The 22812-nt window shown below is 39.5% G+C and overlaps 1 protein-coding gene across 4 annotated transcripts in view; it reads right to left on the bottom strand.

The window, feature by feature from the left end:
* Positions 1-20733, bottom strand: part of MEF2A (myocyte enhancer factor 2A) — a 94497-nt gene extending 73764 nt beyond the window's left edge. For 2 of the 4 annotated variants that reach the window (XM_070762581.1, XM_070762577.1), the window contains exon 1: positions 20561-20730. The gene's annotated coding sequence lies outside the window, so the exon portion shown is untranslated. Of the gene's footprint in view, positions 1-20560 lie in introns of all 4 variants that reach the window. The other 2 variants (XM_070762579.1, XM_070762578.1) reach the window with 2 other exon arrangements.
* Between the last annotated feature and the right edge of the window lie 2079 nt (positions 20734-22812).

Raw genomic sequence — 22812 nt, 5'->3', positions numbered from 1 at the left:
AAAAAGAGGGCCGTGAAAATATTTACTAACTCCTCTCATCCTAGACATAAATTGTTTCAACTCCTATCCTCAAAACAATGGTATAGAGCACTGCACACCAAGAGAACTAGACACAAGAATAGTTTTTTTCCAAAATGCCATCACTCTGCTAAACAAATAATTCCCTCACCACTGTCGAACTATTAACTAACACTACATTACTATTAGTATTTATCTTCTCATTATTCCTATCATCCATCTCCTCCCACTTATGACTGTAACTTGTTGATTGCATCCTTATGATTTATATTGTTTGCGGATTGCTTATTTGCACCCTATGACAATCATTAAGTGTTGTACCTCATGATTCTTGATAAATTTATCTTTTCTTTTATGCATCAAATACAAATTCCTTGTGTGTCCAATTACAGTTGCCCAATAAAGAATGCTGTTCTGTTCTATTTGTGTAGTTATTTTAAAGCTAATATGGAGAAAAATAACATTTTTAAAATGGATTTTGAATGAAAATGTAAGCCATATTAATTTGCTAAGTAGTTATATTCTTGAATCCTACCAAACACAAATGTTCTCCTTTCCTTGGTGCAATAGCTTTTCATTTCAATATTTTATGACTAGAAGTATCTTTTTTCACTTATTTTCCCAGTGTTATTTTTCCACTGAGAATCTACAGAGAGAGGGAATTTTGACAATTTTATCTAGGACTGCCTACACTTTGACAGCACTGTCAGAAATCCATCACAATTAAAGTAAACTACAGTGGTACCTCGAGATACGAGTTTAATTCGTTCCGGACCTGGGCTCTTAAGTCGAGCAGCTCTTATCTCGAATGACTTTTCCCCATAGGAATTAATGTAAATAATTTTAATTGGTTCCAGCCCTCAAAAAACTCACAAAGTTAGTCTAAATTATGCAGAAAGACATGTTTTTAATGAAGAAATGTACATGTACATATAAATGAATAATGAAGTTTCTTTCACTTAACTTGTAAACTTTCTTAAACTTTTAAATTTACATATGTTCAACTTCTCTGCCACCCAATCCTGTAGGACAGAGGTCCCCAACCCTTTTTGCACCAGGGACCGGCTTTAAGCGATCAAGAGAGGAATGGGTGAATGAATGGACGGAGGGTGGGAAGGAAGGAAGGAAAGAGGGAAGGGACAGGAACAGAGGAAGGAAGCAAGGAAACTTATGAAAGGGGAGAGTAAGAGAGGAATGAGTGAAGGGAGGGAGGGAGGGAAGAAGGTGGGAAGGAGAAAGAAAAGAAGAAATAGAGGAAGGGAAGGTAAAAGAGAGAAAGAAAAAGAGCAAGAAAGAAAGCTGCAAGCACCCCCCCGAGCCCCCCAGGCCGGCTGCAACCTTTTAAAACACGCGCGCCGCTTCGCAGCTGTCTCCTGAAGCCGAACGCGGAAGTTAGCGTTTGGCTTCACGAGACAGCTCCTTGGCGCTTGTATCTCGAATTTGGGCTTGTAAGTAGAACAAAAATATCTCTCCCCTCCCAGCTCTTATCTCGAGTTGCTCTTAAGTAGAGCAGCTCTTATGTCGGGGTTCCACTGTACTGTATTGCCATATAATTAGAGCCTATAAAGTTAAATTTTATTGAGCTAGTATGCACAGCAGTCAAGACATCAAGTAACTGAGTCTTGTTCTGCCTTGGACAGATGGGTGACCTTTGGCCAGTCATTCTCTCTCAGCCCTAGGAAGGAGGCAATGGCATGCAAAACTGTGCCAAGGTAACTTTAGGAACTAGGTCAACCAGTTATATGGAGTCAACAGTGACTGGAAGACCCAAATATATATTACCGAATACATGATTGATTGATAGATTGCATTTATTGAATGCAGTATATAGTGTACTGAGGACCTTAAGCTGAAATCCTGATTCCAAAGTTCAATATTTAAAGAACACAACCTGTTCCAATATATATACCATGAATGATAACTGCAGTTTTTTTCCTAGGACACATTTTCTTGTTCTTGGGTGTGAAAAAGACATAAGTGACAGCTCACTTATAGGTTTTACATTTAAGGAAGTAGCCATTAAGTATCCATATTAGTGCTGCAAACTGTGAACTTACTTTATACTTAAAGACTTGAATGTAACCTTCAGTCTCCTTGGGTTGTTCTTATGATTATGCTTAGTCGAAAAATCTTTTTGCATGCTAAACTTAATTAGGTTTACTTACATGTATTCGTCACTGAAGTTACTTGGATATTAACAGCTGCATATTTTAAAATATTTCATCGATGAAATATTGCATCATTAGTTTATTTATATGAGTAACTGTTGAGTTTTTGCATTTGACATGGTCAGTGAAATCTTAATGCAACTTTATTTTTATTTTATTTTATTATTTAGATTTGTATGCCGCCCCTCTCCGCAGACTCGGGGCGGCTCACAGCAAGATACAGCAAATCATGACAAATCCAAATAAATTTAAAATATTTAAAAAGGTTTAAAAAGAACCCCATTTACTAACAAACACACACATAAATATACCATGCATAAATTGTACATGCCCGGGGGAGGTGTTTCAGTTCCCCCATGCCTGACGGCAAAGGTGGGTTTTAAGGAGTTTACAGAAGGCAGGGAGAGTAGGGGCAGTTCTAATCTCTGGGGGGAGTTGGTTCCAGAGAGCCGGGGCCGCCAGAGAAGGCTCTTCCCCTGGGGCCCGCCAACCAACATTGTTTAGTTGACGGGACCCGGAGAAGGCCCACTCTGTGGGACCTAATCGGTCGCTGGGATTCGTGCGGCAGAAGGCGGTCTCGGAGATATTCTGGTCCAGTGCCATGAAGGGCTTTAAAGGTCATAACCAACACTTTGAATTGTGACCGGAAATTGATCAGCAACCAATGCAGACTGCGGAGTGATGACGAAACATGGGCATACCTAGGTAAGCCCATGACTGCTCTCGCAGCTGCATTCTGCGCGATCTGAAGTTTCCAAACTTACTATACAAACATTGAAAGCTCAACTTTATATTAATCGTATTTTTAAAAAGGAGACACGTACACTTTAAAACATGTTAAAGCAAGAGTTACAAGGGTAGAGAGGTAAAATATGTCATGCATTACAAGGCCTTTTTTCTAAAGCTCATCATGACATGTTAACTAAGTATACAGACTAATAGCTGAAGTGTGAAGATCAGTTATTTTTCCTAGGTGTTCTGATATGTCCATGCTTTCCATTAAGCTATAATATTAGGTCTGAAATATTGCTGCTTAAAGAATTTGGGGGGGACAATGCATGCTGCCCTTGGAGGCATCCACCTATATATAACTCGAGATTAGCATTTCAAAATTAAATAGAAGAGATGGAAGATACAGGGCATTTCAGAGGGAATAGCAGACTTGGTAAAATCCTGGTTGTATGATCCTGTTGACCCAATCTACTTGTTAGATAATAGATTGTGAGTGGACTTGCCCACCTAAAAATGGGATCACTTGGGGTGCATTTTTTTTCAAGGGTGGAGCATTAGAGGAAGGTAAACTGTAGACTCTTCATTTTCACTCCCTCACCCTAATTTCTTGTAGACTTTCATTTGCTTTTTTGTTTAGGTGTGTAGGCACTTTTCAAAGACCCACTGCTATTGCATACAATATTATCTCAAATGCGATCAAAAGATAGTATAATTTCTAAAATTTAGTACTTGGGGCTAGTGACACATATCCAACCTTAGGTAAAACACAGTGGCAAATAACTTGTGAAATCTTGTCTGGAAACCTGTCCAAGCAGTTATCAGGAGGCAATACTGACTAGAAAGCACAAATATATAAATATACAAATTTTAATATTGTATAGGATGTATGTGTATAAAACTACAAACCTCGGAGCCTAAAACAGCATTCTTGAAAATTTGACACCTCGTCGCTGTAGCATTCTAAAACTGATGTCTGTTTTATACCTCTTTCCCTGCCCTGTGCCTAATCATTTAGATAAGATTAGAAGGCAGGAGAAACATCTCCTATTTTTAGACTTAAAAGCAATTTTTGGTAGGAGCACTTTAGTTGTGTCTGTGCCTCTGGAGAAAGTGAGATTAACTGCCTATTCCACATGTTCGCTTTCAGAAAAAACTTCAGCTACTAAAAAAGAAAAAAAACCACCCCATTTTTAACGTTTTTTTCAGGGTTCACAAAAGTCAACAATTTTTTAAATTAAAAAATTGGATTTTTAAATTTTAAATTGCATTAAATTTTATGCTGAATAAACTAAATTATTAGTTTATTCCAGTGTTTTTCAACCAGTGCGCCGTGGCACACTAGTGTGCCGCGAGACATGGTCAGGTGTGCCGCGAAGCTCAGAGAGAGAAAGAAAGCAAGAGAGAGAGAAAGAAAGAGAAAGAAAGAAAGCAAGAGAGAGAGAAAGAACAAGAGAAAGAAAGCAAGAGAGAGAGAGAGCAAGAGAGAGAAAGAAAGCAAGAGAGAGAGAGCAAGAGAGAGAAAGAAAGCAACAGAGAGAGAAAGAGAGGGAGGGAAGGACAGAGAGAGAAAGACAGAGGGAGGTAAGGAGGGAGAGAAAGAGAGCAAAAAAGAGAGGAAGGAAAGAAGAGAAAGAAAGAGGGATGGAGAGAGAGAAAGAAAGAGGAAGGAAGGGAGAGAGAATTTTTTGTCCAAACTTTTTTTAGCCCCGCCCCGCTCAATGTGCCCCAGGGTTTCATAAATGTAAAAAATGTGCCGTGGCTCAAAAAAGGTTGAAAATCACTGGTTTATTCAACATTAACTAACATTTAGTTTAGTTAATTTAGTTTATTCACCATGAAATGGAACTGAGTTATGTAGCATGAGGCTGTATATTCTGTAATACAGTGATACCTTGTCTTACAAACTTAATTGGTTCCGGGACGAGGTTCTTAAGGTGAAAAGTTTGTAAGACGAAACAATGTTTCCCATAGGAATCAATGAAAAAGCAATTAATGCGTGCAAGCCCAAAATTAACCCCTTTTGCCAGCCGAAGCGCCCGTTTTTGCACTGCTGGGATTCCTCTGAGGCTCCCCTCCATGTGAAACCCCACCTCTGGACTTCTGTGTTTTTGCGATGCTGCAGGGAATTCCAGCAGGGGAATCCCAGCATCGCAAAAACGAGCGCTTCACTGGCAATGGAAGTCCGGAGGTGGGGTTTCCCAGCGAAGGGAGCATCAGTGAAATCACAGCATCGCAAAAACACCGAAGGCCTCGAAACTCCATCTCCGGACCTCTGTGTTTTTGCAATGCTGCAATTTCACTGAGGCTCCCCTCACTGGGAAACTGTACCTCCGGACTTCCGTTGCCAGCGAAGCGCTCGTTTTTGCGCTGCTGGGATTCCCTTGGTGGGATTCCCCTGCAGCATCACAAAAACACGGAGGTCCGGAGGTGGGGTTTCCCATGGAGGGGAGCCTCAGGGGAATCCCAGCAGCACAAAAACTGGTGCTTCGCTGACAATGGAAGTCCGCCTCCGGAGGCGGGGCATCCCAGCGGTGGCAGCGGGTTTGTAAGGCGAAAATAGTTTGTAAGAAGAGGCAAAAAAATCTTAAACCCTGGGTTTGTATCTCGAAATGTTTGTATGACAAGGCGTTTGTAAGATGAGGTATCACTGTATTTACATTTTTTGTAAACTCAGAGAATCCAAGCTCTGCAAGCTGAGATAACATGCACTGCATTGATGCATTCACACAATTTCACAGTACCCACAAGATAAATAATAAAACAAAGTTCAAGAATATTCCTTTATCCCCTTTTTTGCAAATCTATGTACACTACAAACTGTATGACTATTTGAAGAGAAATGCATTTGTACCACTAGGCTCTAAGTTTGAGGAATAAAAGCAAGCAATAAAAATGAAAGTGAAACCTTCTAAGCAGCTTATAAATATAATATTAAAGAACACCTGTTGCTTCAGCTCCATCATGGCAGTGCCTGTTATCAGGCATCCATTCACCTGTTGCCTGCCACCTCCCTCACCTTCTCGTGTCACTGCCACATCACCAGTTGTCCAATTAAAATGAATGTGACTGTCAGTGAGTCAACAAGAGGTCAGAGGAGGAGCCGCTACAAGACAGAGATGATAGTTGTTCTAAATTATGATTTAAATTGACTTGATTTAAATCAAATCCACCATGGTTTTCTTAATAGGGAAATTAATAGCTTTGCGGAATTTAAATAACACAGTGATTTATTTCCTTCTTACAGTAGCCCCACATAAAACATTTTACCAGAGCCTGATTGGTTGTTCATATGAAGAGCTGTATTAGAATCCTAATTTGGATTCTCACAATAGCCAACTACAGTGGTACCTCTACTTGAGAACTTAATTTGTTCTGTGACCAGGTTCTTAAGTAGAAGCAACTTTTCCCATAGGAATCAATGTAAAAGCAAATAATGCGTGCAAGTCCATTAGGAAAGAAATAAAAGCTTGGAATTTGGGTGGGGGGAGAAGGAGGAAGATGAGGAGGAGGAGGATAGTCATTGCTGAAGGAAGAAGGTGAGGTGAGGGGAATCAAAAAAATCCAAAACTTTAAGGCTTAAAAAAAAAAAAGAGGGACTCTGAGGCAGTGTTCCCTCTAATTTTTTTTTGGGGTGGGCGGAAAAGTATAGTGTCTGAGCGGCAGTCCCTTTGGGACTGGGCAGCACAGAAATAATAATAAAATTTCCCTCTCGGCTTCTGGGCAGGTTTGGAAAACTCTGAGTTGATGATGATTTTAAAGTGAGCGATTGCTCACTGCTCAGCTTAGAGGGAACTATGCTCTGAGGCAGCACCCAGAGAAAGGAAAACGCCCTGTTCGTTCTGGGCTGCCCAGAGCGAAGGGAGCATTTGTTTTCTCTGGCCGCTGACAGAGGTTTATTCCCTTCCCAAGCGCCCAGAGAAAGGAAAATGCTTTGTTTGCTCTAAAGCCTCCTTAAGCGCCACAAAAAAGCTCCTCTGGCAACCCAGAAAAGCCCGAGATGGCCAGGATTAAAGGGGGAATTGTAGGAAACTGGCCGGGTCTTTGTGCTGCTCTCAAATTTCCTGGGAAATTTTTCCAGGCACTGGTTATTAATTAGAAAATGGTTCTTAAGTAGAATCTTGAACACCCTTTTCTTATCTAGAAAAGTTCTTAACTAGAGGTACCACTGTACTGGCTACTGCTATAGCTTTTGGTGCACATCTCTAATGCATCTCTAATGCTTTTGGCGCTGGCATACCACAATTACTATAGGTAATTCTTAATGATAATCTTGCTGTCTGGTCTTCTAAAGTTATGTAATTTGGTAGCCATCATATGAGAGTATTGTATTCAAAGTGCCATGAAGAATGTCCTTTTTTTCCTGAAACTCCCACTATTTTAAAGTTGATCTTGGTGTTTTATAATCTTAACTCTGTTTAGAAGCTTCAGAAAAAGCCAAAAACTAAACCACAATTTGAAATTGTCTTTAAGCAATACCAATGTCAACAATTCAGCCCTCTCCGCGACTCACCTACAGATATATTAAAACTAAAAGGTGATGATAACTGTATTTTCCAATATCCTATTTTATGTGAGCAGACGTTACAAACTGGTAATAGTGAAGTTATAGTGCATGCCAGATGCTTCTGCAAATCTAATGCAACAGAAGGAGGAGTTCCTGCCAAATAATTCAAAGTTGGCAGTACATCCTCAAGTCTTTCACTATCTCCTTGCCTGAAGAACTAAAGCAGCTGAAGCAATGTCTGCTTATGATCGGCTGGCAACAGCTGAAATACCAACAACCACACTGATCTACTATTTCAACTTGCATCAGCAAAAGGTGGGGGCTGGTGAGGATCAGCATCCCTTGAAAGTGTTATTTGTTTTTAATTTTTTTATATTGCTAATTCGCAGCATGCCTTTGATTGGGATTCTAAATCAAATGCTTACTGTATCAATATAGTGACAAATTTTAGCAATCTATTTTTTCCTACCAGTTAATAGCTTTTTTTCCTTCCATAATCTTCAACTAATATTTAATCAGTTAAGCAGTGAAACATTATTTTCCACAATTAATACAACAAACAAAACCTCACTAAAATGAGTAACACTGAAGGAGATATTAATTTTTCATTAGTCTATTAAAATCGAGTCCCGTGTATCATTCCATACATGAACTGGAAGCACAATCCCAAAATTTGTATGATGGGTTTTGTTTGATTCTGGCTTAACATAGGAAATGAACCTGGTCATTGTGATGTTTTGTATAATAAATGAAGTTAAGTATGACTGCCTTCTTTATTGTTTTCTGAATATCTATCCTAATCAATATTTTATGCCGGCACTTGTTGCAGTTACAGAAAAATAAAACATCTATACAGAATTTAAAATGTGTCTAATGCTCAAATCAGCCCATAATATCTTAATTTAAGATACCAGAAAGTTATAAATTCCAAAATGTTCATTAATAATTTAACTGCAGCTAACTTTGTGTTATTAATATGAAAATTAGGGCATTTCAACCAAGTAATTTCAGTACTGTGTATCAAAATTCATAACAGATAGCTAACCTAACTTCTTCTGATTTTCTAGAACAATGATGGCAAACCTTTTCCGGCTCCGGTGCCAAAATGGTGCACACATGTGCAATAGTGTGTGCGTGAGCATGCCACAGCCATAATAAATGTCCTCCCCCCCATGCATGCGCACTTCTTTGGCTTTGGACAGTGGCAGCCAGACCTCTCACATCTCGTCCCATTTCTTCTGCAGCCGGCAAGGCTTTCCTGAAGGCCTCTGAGCCAATAACTCCGGATCGATCCAGAACTCTGTTATGGGCTACAAAGGCCTTCAGGAAAGCCTTGCCAGCTGCAGAAGAAATGGGGCGAGACGTGAGAGGTCTGGCTGCAACTGTCCAAAGCTGAAGAAGTTCCTGAAAACCTCTGACAACAAAAAGCAACTGAGGGTGACGCACACCAGTGAATGTGTGGTTGGCTCATTGGGCCATTTTTGCCATCCCCAGGCTTCAGGAAGCTTTCCTGAAGCCTAGGGAGAGCGAAAATGACAGAAGGCTGAAAATTAACTGCCCAGCGTGCATGCGCCCTGGAGCGGACATAGGGCAATGCCTCCTGTGCCCTCAGATATGGCTCCCCATGCCACCTGTGACACACGTGCCATAGGTTTGCCATTACTTTTCTAAAAACTTCAAATGAAAATATCATTTCATGCTAATAAATTGGAAAGAGCATACTGCACTCATGCTAAAATATTTATTTTGTCTCCTTTTTTTTAGCATTTAAAACCCTAAATTACTTACGGGTTTAAAATCCTAAATTACTTATTATGGCAGCCTTAACGTAAGTAATTTAGGGTTTTAAATGCTAAAGAAAATGCCTTTTCTTTATCAGCACAATGCACAGGGAAGACAGATAGGGCTCCTTTCTGTCAATATAGGAAATACATACTGTATTCTAAAAGATAGCATCTTTATTATAGAATCTCTTGTGGAATTTACCTAGAGTCTTGATTTTTCAACATAACATTTGAGACAATTTTATTAGCATGACCGCTAGTCACAAAAAATTGTTTTATTCCTTTGTTCCAGTAGATTCTGTTTTACGGTAAAATCTTTGCTACTGTGAAGTTTGTCAAAGTCTATTAATATTACTACTAAATAAGAGCCAAGGTGGTTTAGTGGTTTACTCAGGCATCCATCCTTCCCAGGTGGGCAAAATGGGGACCCAGATTGTTGGGGGCAAGAGGCTGACTCTGTAAACCACTTAGAGAGGGCTGAGAAAGCACTATGAAGTGGTATATGAGCCTAAGTGCTATTGCTATAAATACTATTAAATAGTGTATCGGTTTATTGGCACCCACTGCCAATAACAGAATAATTGACCGATAAACGGTAAATCTGAAGTAGATATCTCCTTACTTTTACTGGTAGAAAATGTAAATTGAATATTTTATATTATAATGGTTGTCATTTATGGATCTATAAACAAAGAAAGCAGAAGAAAGCAAGGTAGTTTTATTTCTAATCAAAGAAACTTTATTGTTTTGATCATGTTAAATGCTGCTTTTCAGCTGTTTGGGTCTATGCTGGACAACTGCATGCACTTTTCACCAAGCAAACACTCTATAACCAAGGTAATTCAGGCTATTCATAATGTGTTTTAATGCTTATGCTGCTAAAATTGTACAGAGCATTATTTAAATCTCTCCTGATTATTTTAGGTACATAACGTCTAAAATTGGTGGTATGGACAATTTTTTATTAAACGCTTGCTTAGAGTTTTCCAGTGTTTTGTGGAAAGGAGATAATGTGCCCTTTTCACCTACAGTTTTCACCTCGTAGCTCTTGCATTTTGAGGAGGTAACTACTTACCACACATTCTTTTGTGGTTTCAGGTTGTTAGTTCCTGTATGAATGTTTGCTCTTTCAAGAAAATAAATTAGAAAAATGACTTATTTTCCAGTTACAGATACAGTTAAGCTCCATCCTATAAAAGTCCAGCCATGCCCACGCACAGACTAGGAAGATGAGAAACGTTACCAATCTGTATTCAACCTGTGTGCTAGATTATAATCCATAACCTTAATTGAAGCGGCCTTAATCAACCCCGATTTATATTTATAAAAAATTGTGTACAGTGGTACCTCTACTTATGAACTTAACTGGTTCCGTGACCAGGTTCTTAAGCAGAAAAGTTTATAAGAAGAAGCAATTTTTCCGAGAGGAATCAATGTAAAAACAAATAATGCGTGCGATTGGGGGAAACACAGGAAGGTTGGAGGCCCTGTTTCCTCCCGGGAGATTCCTAGACAGGCCCCTTGGTTCCTATCCAGAAAAGTTCATAAGTAGAAGCATTCTTAAGTAGAGGTACCGCTACACGTTCACATATGCACAAATTTACAGTGACACTGAAAAGTGACTTATGACCAGTTTTTACACTTATGACTATTGCAACATCCGTATGGTCATGTGATCAAAAAATTCAACCAGTTTGCAACCAACATGTACCATATTTATGATGGTTGTAGTGACCTGGAGTCATGTGCTCACCATTCAGAACCTTCCCAACTGGTTTTTGAGAAGCAAACTCAATGGGGGGAAGCCTGATTTGCTTAACAACTGCATGATTCATTTAATAACTGCAGTGACTCTTAGCAATTGTGGCAGAAAAGGTTATAAAATAGGGCACAACTCACTTAACTGTCTTGCTTAGCAACAGAACTTTGAAGCCCTATTTTAAGTAAAGAACTACTTATAATCAGCTTTATTCATTGAAGTTTTTTTGAGAAAGAGCAACAATTTCATCCTATTCACTTTCTCTATGATCTTACACATCTTGATCAGATGTACTTTCAGAAGCTTAAAAACAAACCAAGATATATTTGGCTTTATACATGCAGCAGAATGGTGGATATAGTTGGCATGGACTGTGGTTAACATCACTCAGCTTAGTAGGAAGAAACAAGTAGAAGTGACAAGTCAGATGTTTTGGCAGAGAACAGAGGAATGTAAAGCTAGGAATCTCTATTTCTAGTAGCTTCTTATATGTGAGTCAAAGTCCACCAGCTGGATTTGTGTTAGCATAGGAACAAAACTTAGAACCTCTCATTTATATCCCAGTCCCTTTAACAATTAAACCAAACTAGTGGCCCCAAGGTACCTGTAGAGATAAAATAAACATCACTTAATTTGTGTACTTGCTACATTTTTAAGCTTCAAAAACAAGAAAACAAGCATTGCTAGAAAGATTTAAGAACAAGTCATCCAAATGTCTTAAACAGTTATTTGTAGTCTACCTCACTGAGAAGTTCACATTAGTATGGGTATGTATGTGTACATGTATAATATTTTGAATGGTACTAAACAAATCATTGTAAGGCAACTCACAACTGCCAAGAAGTACTTATTTAAAAAGCCATGCAATTAATTTACAGAGAATGTGTTGATATCTACCAATTTGAAAGGCTTTAAAATATTACTCAATAAATTCATGAAGGACGAATCTATCGAGAGATACTATGATGGAAGATATGATTAACCCAAGTTGGGAGGTCCCATGGTAGAAGTGGAATTTATTTCTCCACCACCTGACTAAACACATTCCAAAGGCATCATCACAGCTGCTCTAATACATGAAATGAAATTAATTAATATTCAGTGCTTGTACTTTTGTTTTTATGTTTATAAGCCACCCAGAGTCATGGCTAGTGAAATGGGCAGCATATAACTTTAATAAAATGAATAAATGCAGAACTAGTACAGACCCTCGTCTGATCCAGCAGGGCCATTTTTATGTTCCCTGAGTATAGAAGACATGGGATAGATTACTACCCTTTGCTTCAAAAGGCAAGCACCATCATACGTCAAGTATTATGACATTCTAAACAACTCCAACTTGAGCCAAGGTGGCACAGCAGACAGGGTGCTGTACTGCAGGCCAGTGAAACTGACTGTAGATCTGTAGGTCAGCGGTTCAAATCTCATCACAGGCTCAAAGTTGACTCAGCCTTCCATCCTTCCGAGGTGGGTAAAATGAGAACCCAGATTGTGGGGGCAATATGCTGGCTCTTTTAAAAAGTGTTATTGCTAATATGTTGCAAGCTGCCCTGAGAAGAGAAGGGCAGCATAAAAATCAAATAAATAAAAATAAATTTCATTTCTGTAAGAGTTTTTAATGACACCGTAACAAATCTTCCATTAATCTCTGTATAAGGAAACATGATTGAAAATGAAACAAATGAAGATATAAGTAAAATGACTGGGCTTTTGGTCACTTTTGCCAGAATTTTTAGCACTCTAGGCTGAATCTCATAAATAACTAGAAACATACAGTACATGATGATATAATATATGATGAATTGATTTATAACTTGTTAGGCTTACTTACAAAAAGCAGGTAGTTATGCAGACACTTACTCAAACTCTGGGAGCATATTAAAAATTCTCCCACACAGTAGGCGTAAGATTGCTGTAGTTCAATGTTTGTTTTCAACTGCCACTATATTTTACTCATTCATTGGATACTATGCCAGATACACTTCTAAATCAGACAGTCAACCACATGTAGTACATTTCAGCAAGTGTTATTTAAGGAAAACTCAGGAAGCAATAATATCTCGTAACAAGCTTGTTCCAACCATTAGCAAGAATTAGGATAGAATGAGGAAGATAAAATAAACAAGGAAGTGCACTGATTGTACTATAATCACATTTTTCTACTGCAATCATATATACAATTATTACAAATTGGCTATATGTTTTAAATAAAATACTTACAGACAAGATACTCTATATCAACTGATAAACTTCCCATAGAATAGAAAGAAAACAGGTTTCATTTATACCTTTTACACTATATTTCCTGTACAATAAGAAAGCAGGTTTAATTTATACCTTTGACACTATGTTTTCCTACAATAGGAAGAAAACAAGTTTCATTTATATCTTTTACACTACATTTATAGTCAGTAAATCTATTCCAGCCATTGATCTGTTCAAAGAACTTTCCTTGAATCGGGAAACTGCCTGGACTTCATCGCAGCTCATATCAAAACCAGAGATTGTAGGCTTCTGTGAAGCCTCAAGAGGCAGTGAATGTTCAATCAATGCTTCCCCGATGCACCACCCCCTTGAGATTTGCTATGGAAAATGTAGTAAGTAGCACTTCACTCTGAGCATTACATCGGGACATCTATGTCATGTAAAACACAGCTTTGCTGGCCTCCAAGCACTCTCCTCCACCTGCTTTGAGTAGAAGCATAGAGCAGAGCACCTAGCTTATCTGCATCATGGCATCAGCTGTTAAGTGGATCATTGTAGGTTAACATAGTGGACTGGCTTTAGGATACACCCTAGGCTTTTGTACTACTTACTCTTAGCTAAAGGAGATCAATTACGATTTCTCAGATAAGCTATTGGAGAAAAACAGGAGGAAGCGTCATGTATATCACCTAGTTCTCCTAAATAAAATTTAAAAAGACAAGCGCCTGGGATGTAATCTTATCAAATACATTACTGTAAGAGGGAATCACACTTTATACAGTCCTAACAATCTGGACATATGAATAGCACTCCTCTTGCAAAGTAAGACCTTTAGCAGCAACATACATGACTAATAAGCCCTCAGTATTGTGTTATTTGTGGCTGATTCCCAGAGCCCAGAATTCTGCCTCTTCTTCCTCCCTGCTGCCAGGAACACCCATACTTATTTTCAAAGGCCCAAAGGTCATGCAGCAGTACCACAACTCTTCATAAAGGGACAAACTTTTCCACTCGAGTTACTGCAGAACATCTATTCATATGGCAGCACATTGTCATTTGTAGATATTTAATGGAATACAATTAATTCCAGCTAGTTTCCTATCCTTTTGTACTGAAGTTTATATTCATGTTACTGAATCAGCTGAATCATAAACAAAAAATTAAAGCAGAACACGGTTGCTAAAGTTTTGATGGACTATTCATAATTTCCTAAAGAGTCCCAAATCATAGCATGTTTTTAAAAATTTATTAATCTCCAATTTTGTCAACACCAGCCATCAGACCGAAAACATAATTTAGTATAAAACAGGGAGGATAATATAAGGAAAATTAACTTCCCCTTCATAGTCTTCAAGTTTCAGCACATATGCTGTGGAAGTTTCAAAAATGCAGGACATTTTGTTATACACTTGAGCCATAATGAAGACATAAATTATAACTGCTATCAGTACAATCAGCACCAAGAAAAAAGCATATGAAGACAAGAAATGCAAAGGGAATGGACATGAGGAATGAAGAAATTGGACAAAGATGGAAATTTTTAGAAAGAGAACTATTTAAGAGTAATTTGTAATGGAGGTATAAATAAAGGCATATTCAACTAAAAGTAAAATCATGTGAAGCAACAATTAGTCTTGCGGTTCCAGAAATTTTCCAGCTTGCTGGAAAATGGAGGACTGCAAGGAGAGAAGCAACAACAGAGGAGGAGGAACTGTTACAATTTTTGCTGTTGCTTTTATCAGCTAGCTCAGGCCTCTCTTGAAGGAACTCATTTGAAGCAACTGCCACATAAATAGCAGCTGGCCTACCAGAGATAGAGGTCACTTCAGCTTTACCTGCAGTAGCAGGAATTAAAACGATTTGCAGTTTCCAGCTTGATCTCAGTAATAAGACCAACGTTTAGCTGCATTTTAGATTTACGTGATAGTTGAAACCACTGTATTGTTTACTCAAGGTCATTCTTATCTGAAGTTGTAGTGTATACCTATCTTTTAATTGTAATCAACATATTTCCATGTTGGCTATTTTAACATTCATGATATTAATTAGTTCTCTACATCTTCCTAACTGGATCCATTCTGGTTAATTGGTTAATGAGAACAAGCCAACTTCAAATTATTATTTTGAAGCAAGTGTGCATGCATTAATAATTGCAGTTAAGCAGTATTTGTTGCAATTAAACAACATATTGTAACAAATTCTCACTTAATAATCAGGAGTTTTCCATAACAGCAGGTTGCTAATATCCTAATATCCCAGCAGATTGGCCAATGGCATCATAACCAAAGACATTTGACTTTACTATATTTGGAAAAATTGTAGGCAGTTGTTACATACAATATGCACAAAGTGAGGAAGCTCTGGAACTCAAGATAACACTCCCTTTGTTTCCTCAAGTATAGTCAGTGACAAACTATTGTACATTTGACAAATAGCTATGATATATAGAATCATTAAGAATAAACTAATAAAATTATGTACATATTAATCTTCAAAGGTTTCAGGCATAAGAAGTATGAAACTTTATACTATGTTTCATGATATAATAATTACAATGCTTAAGCATTCACATATCATGTTCAGTTTTTCAGAAATACTGGACAATAGCAATGCAGAAACTATAGATCCAAATGCTGTAGTATTATACTAAAGGAAAAGACAAATCTTCAATCCTTAAATGACTGGCTGGAGAAAAAGGAACTTAGATCATCAGCCTAAATTTCTTAAACAGTTAAGAGTTTCAGACAGAGAGCAGTAATGAAAGCAGTGTTAAAATATGACTCGCAGATCAGACTCTCAAGTGCTCAAAAAAAAAAAAATCACACCCACCTTCTATATTTAATCCACCTGCTACACGGATCCAAATTAAAAATGCTATTGAACATATCTCATCATGTCACCTCACCTATTTCCATTTCCATATGCACTTGTCTGCTCTTCCCTACCCCCTTTCCCCACATTATTTCAAATGCAGAACAAGCATTAGCCAAAATCAGCAAGCAAAGCATTTGTATCCTTATAACCATTTTACCCTGAGCAATTCCACTTTGCAAAGTCAAAGCCAAGTAGTCCAACACATTTGCTTGCAGGGCTCATCTAATTACATTCATGTTAGATATTTCCAAGAAACGTTTTATAATTCATGATCATGGGGTAGCCATTCTTTTATTTTACTCATACTTCACTCATCAATAGATATGCAAAATTAAACTTAGAACCATTGCATTTTCACTTTATAATCTTCCCCAAGCCACTTGCTTTAATACTGGTTATCTTTATCAAACTTATAAGTGTCCCCATTACTGTATTCCTATCAACAAATATATGTTAATCCTACTACTATTAAACTTTAGATATTGCAATTCCATCATAACTATAATCTAAAATAAATATGAATCTATTGTTGCATGCTCATAATACTAAATTAAATTGTTTTTCTCCAGCTTTGATATAAATAGCAATGAGCCTGAAAATGAGTAAAAGGAAATCATATAATTTTCAACATAGAAAAAATGTGATTCGAGAATAATTTTGGTTAATTTAAAAAATGCAGTCATTTCTTTTAAGCTTCATATTAAAAACAATTAACTAATAAAATACAGTTTTAAATTTTCTTAAGAAATATGGCAACCTATGCCTCACCAATTGATGAATCAAAATATACCAGTATCTATCAATGCCATAATCTGGAAATGTTTTATATTTTTATTCAACAAAAGGTTGAACTTTATTCTTAAAATTGCCACATATTAGACACATTGTTTTGGCTGTTTAGATTTTGAAGTAGAACACATTGAAAGGAAACAAACAAAATTCTCTTGTTTGGAAAAAACTAGCATTATCTGGGAAGAGACATTGTTGCAATTCTGGGGGGGAAATACTATTCACTTCCTAGAGCTAAGTGTTTCACAAGGAAAACCTGTAAGCTAAACAGCACCCGTGGCAAGGCTTACACGTTTTACACCATTTTTATATACTAAGCCAGAAACACAATACCAAACTATCAACACCCATTGAAAGAAAACGCCTACTGCCACTCATTAAATACTTAATATAGATTTATAAACACGTGGGTTCTCCTATGTTTTACAATTAAGTAAAAAGAATTTTTGTCATGGTTTTTTTCCTGGCAGAAAATTCAAGCCTTATTTTAGAAAAATAATAATCTTAGTACAGCATTGTTCGCTTGATTTTTAAAAAAAAATACTGACAGTAAAATTGAAAAATTAAATTGTTTAGCAAGCATGAGAAAATGTTTCCATGGTTGTCTTCTCCCAGTAGACCAAAACAGGTATCTCTATTGATGTTACAGAATGTGGATAAATATTTCCAGCTAGAGTTTGCCACTCTAGTCAAGGCCAGCTCAAAATTTTAAATAAAAACAAAAAGAGCAATGTACTCCTCTGTTTATTTGATGAAAAAACATCCCTTCCATTACATCTGCCATAATGTAGTATCTCTTGAAAGCCTAAGCCCTGAACTCAAAAAAGATTCTCCTGATTAATCCTTTAACTGCTTCCCTTCTTATTTCACAAACTTGCAAACTAAGAATTCATAACATCCCAAACTCAGTCTCATCTAATAGTTCTATTTGGAAATAGAAATTTCTAGAAGTTAAAGGGAAAAAAACAGTTGGTACATCACTTCCAAATAATATACCATTCTCACAAAACAGACCTTTCCCTAAACTGTACCATCATTTTTATGGTATATTGTAGCTTTACACTTCTATACCCTTTTTTACATTATCGATGGAAGCTGGTCTTTGGTCATCAAAGTTTTTGTGTGTGATTTGTCTCAAAATTCATAGATAAATGAGGATGGGAATAAGGTGGAAAAAATAAGGGTATAGTCAAGAGAGCATATGGAGGAATATATGGAGAAATATATGGAGGAATTAACAGTCTGTGAGAGGGAGCAAGAGTACACCAAGAAGAAGACATCCTTCCACCCCCACCACATTTTTCCTAAAGAGCTAATACTAGGAAGATTGCTATTTACATAACTTATTCTCTCCACATTTGTCTTACTTGCCAACCTCACTACTTCCTAAAAAGAAACCCTGAAAAATCAAACAAGATGGCACAATTTTTTTTTAAAGCCCGAAGCCTGCTTCTGACATCTTAATATGCTTGTAAACTGCCTTGAACATCTTGTCCTGGACAGTAAAACAAGAAAAAAGAGATGTAGAAAACGATCTTCCCAATCTCGTAAAAGATCCTAGCGAAAAGAAATTGGATGAAAGAGGGCAAGAAAACCCCTCTACATTCTGCTAACCATATAAAAAAAGAATAGAACCCCAAAGTGTGAAAAATCCTGAATACAGGTCAATTCAACTACAATCCAGAATAGGGAAAAACAATACATGTCTGTGCCTTATATAGAGAATCAAACACAAGTAAGTCCTCAACTAACAATCCGTTCAAGTGAGTTTTGCCCCATTTTATGATCTTTCTTGCCATCTTCGTTAAGTGAATCCTGGCAGCCAGTCGCAAAAGCTTATAAATCCTCGACCTACAACCACAATGGAGCCTTATCATTTACATCACAATGTGCAAAATCCATTAAGTATGTTTTGCCCCATTTTAAGACCTTTCTCACCACCTCCATTAAGCGAATCATGGCAGCTGGTCGCAAAAGGCATAAACTGTCATAACTGTGAGTCAGTTGTCCAAAAAAGTATGGACATGTCAATCACATGGCCACAGAGAGGCTTTGATGGTTGTCAAGTGTGTGGGGAAAAAACTGTTGTGTCGGTCACTTTTCTAAGTGATGTCCTAACTTTGGTCCCTGAAAGGAATGGCTGTAAGTGGACCTTACAGTAAAAGGTACCTTTAAAAAGCACGCATCTTCACACACCATGTTGCTTAAATGGGTATGATTGGTTTTAAAAAAAAACAAAATTGGGGATTTTAGATTAGTTTATGTAGTTTTAATTAATTGGATTTAGCTACTTATGTTGTAAGCTGCCCCAAGTCCTCAGAAAGGGGCAGCATATAAATCCAATCAATCAATCAAATACACACACATTCACATTGTCAGATATTTCAATCCAGACATTTCGATTACCCTCCCCCAAGCTATCCCAGCTATTTACAAACCTGCGAAAACAGATCCACCTGGAAATATGCCCCCATTGCCCCTCTCAGCCATTCCTCTTACCAATAGGACCCCAAACCTTCCTAACCCCCCAACGTCAAAGTCCCCTCACACTCCCTTAAAAACCTCCTTTTTTCTATTAACCCCCCCCCCCCAGCTATCCCAACTGTTTACAAACCTGGGGGTACAGATCCACCTGGAAATATACCCCCACTGGTCCCCCAGCCATTCCTCTCACCAATAGGACCCCAAACCTTCCTAACTCCCCAACTCCAAAGTCCCTTCAGACGATGCCCTGGACACTCGTCTGCCTCCTAACCTAGCCAGAGCATCCCCTCACGCTCCCTTTAAAAACCTTTTTTCGATTACACCCCCGCCCCAAGCTATCCAAGCTGTTTACAAACCTGCGGATACAGATCCACCTGGAAACATGCCCCCATTGCCCCCCTGCCATCCCTCTTACCAATAGGACCCTTAACCTTCCTAACCCCCAACGCCAAAGTCCTTTCAGATGACGCCCCGGGACACGCGTCTGCCTCCTGATCTAGCCAGAGCATCTTCTCACGCTCTCTTAAAAACCTCCTTTTTTCTACTCCCCCCCAAGCTATCCCAGCTGTTTACAAAGCTGGGGGTACAGATCCCCCTGGAAATATGCCCCCACTGGTCCCCCAGCCATTCCTCTTACCAATAAGACCCTTAACCTTCCTGAGGGGGGGCGGGGAAGAATAGAGACGACCTCTCCGTGTCGGTGCAAAGCAGGCTCTTTCCCTCACACACACACACACACACACACACACACACACACACACACACAAACACCCTCCAAGACACGGGTCTGGGGCCATCCCCACGTGACACGTCTCTTGTCCCAATCTATCCGGATGGGAAGCGACACACACACACACACACACAAGCGGCTGGTTTCCATCGCAGCAGCCTCCCCCCCCCCACCCGCGGAAGAACCGAAGTTGAAGAGGGAGGAGAACTTGCCGGCTCGCTCCTCGCTTTACGACCGTGAAATTCCCCCCCTCCCCGCCGTCCCCCAACGCGAGGCCGTTGCTCTCTCACTCCTTTCCTAAGTTGAGGGGGAAGACTTGAGGAGAAGGAAATGGCCAGCAACCCCCCCTCCCCTCCTCCCTCCCTCTCACACACACACCTCCCTCTTCCTGAGGGGATTTGACGGCCCCGGACTCTTCGCAAGCCCCCCTCCCCTCTCGCCCTTTTTTTTTTTTTTGGCAGCCCGGCCTCTTTCCCTCCCGCCCTTTCCTCGCGGGAAAGCGGCCAGACTCACCCATCCGCCGCCGCCGCTGCTTTCTGCCGCTTCTTCTGCTGCTGCCGCCTCCTCCGGAGACTCTGTCACGGAGCGCATGGATACCCGCGGGCCGCTATTTTTAGGCGGCGCGGCCGGAACTGCTTTCGGTCCTCCTTCTATCCCCCCACCCGTTCGCAGAGCAGGACGTCTCACTGCCCTCTTTCGCGTACGTGTTCTTCCGCGGGACTTTGTCACTTATTTAACACTCTGGATGGATGGAGGGATTTTTTTTTTTGAAGAGGCCAAGGAAGCTGCTCGCTGACTTTTTTTTCCCCCTCCCCTCTCTCTCTTTTTGAAAGTTTCCCCCTTTCCACCAATTTGGAACTATATTTGCTTAACAGTAAGGGAGAGGTTGAGGTTGTGATGTTGCTCGTGACGTCAGGGCGCGAAGACCCCGGCGGATAGGGTGGTGGGCGGGAGCGGAGGCAGCAAGGATCCAATCAAAGGGTGACGTAGGGGAGAGAGGGGCGGTGGGCCAATCGTGCAAATGTTGATAGGTGGGTCCACCTTACTTTGCTCGACGGGACCTGATGCCAATCAGAACGCCGTAAACCGGATAAGAGCAGACCAATCAGAACTTAGAAGGAGGCGGGTGCTGCTCGAAGAGACCTTGACAGAGATACGGAGTGGAAATGATCGCGCGCATGCGTCAAAGCGCCTTCCTCCCTTTTTTCCTTAAGGGAACAAATGACGCAAGAAAGGATTCACGCATGCGCGAAAGTTATTCGCCTTCCTTTACGACTCTTCCCTGCGTGGGAGGCCTTCTTTGCGGGAAAACAATTTGTTTCCATCTTTTTCTTTTTCCGTACCACCGTTAAAACTCGCTATGCCCGCATGATATCAATTTTTCACATGCCTTGGGGGAGATACAGAAAGCGGTCGCTGGGAAAGAAGAAGCGTGATTGGTTGAAAGGCGTTTTGAGAAGCCGCTGTCTGGAGGACTCCAGCCAATCACGGTCCTCTTGTGAGCACGAGTTCTACCAGTCCCGCCCAGTCTACATATGTAAATAATTGTTAAATGAAAATACACAGCCAAATTCAGGGAAAGGGGATAAAAAAGTGCAAAAAGCAACAGAGTCAGAGAGCAAAAATAAATAAATGACTGCCCGTCTCCATTGCAATAACTATCCGTTCTTTCTCTTTAAAATTTATATTTCTGTACAGAAATATTTTCTTATCCCATATTCAATTTGCAAATTCAGAACACATCGTTTCACTTTTTTTCTTTGCTCAGGAAAAAAGTCCCTGAAATATTTCCAATGTTTTATAAAAGTACTTATTGCTTTATCCCTGATCAAACAAATCAATTTTTTGCGATATAATGGAATGTAGAATAGAATAGAATGTAGACTAGAGTAGAATAGAATAGAATTTTATTGTCACTAAATCAATTCAATAGAATAGAATTTTATTGTACGCTAATAACTTTACATTAAAAAGAAATTTTGTTGCATTCAGCACTCAAATGACATTATGCATATACCTACATGCACATATATAACACAGGAACATTACAATCCAGTTTGTATTCCAGAGGTGCGTTCTAAGTTATTCCTCTTATGCCTTATGGGCGCTCCTTATAGGCATGCGTGCAAAATGCACATGTGCATGCGCAGTGGCGAAAAATCTGATTTTTTTTTTTCATTGGCCACCTGGTCGTTCAGTTCTGGCATGCTTGCATGAGCAAAGACCAGCTGGCCTCTGTTCCTGTGCGCGATGGAAAACAGAAAATCATCCCGGTGCATGCTGCTTCCGGGTTTTGGCACATGTATGCACACCAGCCAGCTGGTCTTCACACACACATGCGCACTATAAACCAAAAGAGCAGGTGGCCAGTGTTCACGCGTGTGCCAGAAACCAGAGGCAGCATGCACCGGGCGGCTGCTCTTCTGGTTTCTGGCATTTGTGTGCTCAGTACTGAAAAGATTTGCCAACACTGGTCTAGAGACTAAATCAGTGATGGTGAACCTTTTTTCCTCTGGTGCCAAAAGAACATAAGGGGGAAATATTGCACATGTGCGAGTGCCCACACCCATAATTTAATGCCTGGGGAGGGTGAAAACAGCTTTCCCTGCCCCCTGGAGGCTCTCTGGAGGCCAGAAATGGCCTGTTTCCCAAATTCTGATGGGCCCAGTAGGCTCGTGTTTCACCCTCCCTAGGCTCCAAAAGCCTCCCTGGAACCAGGGGAGGGTAAAATGCTCTCTCTTATCCCCCTGGAGGCTCTATGGAAG

Source organism: Erythrolamprus reginae, chromosome 10 (genome assembly GCF_031021105.1).
Source record: "Erythrolamprus reginae isolate rEryReg1 chromosome 10, rEryReg1.hap1, whole genome shotgun sequence".
NCBI lineage: Eukaryota > Metazoa > Chordata > Lepidosauria > Squamata > Dipsadidae > Erythrolamprus > Erythrolamprus reginae.
The sequence above is the reverse complement of the archived record's forward strand: the minus strand, read 5'-3'. Positions and strand labels throughout refer to the sequence as shown.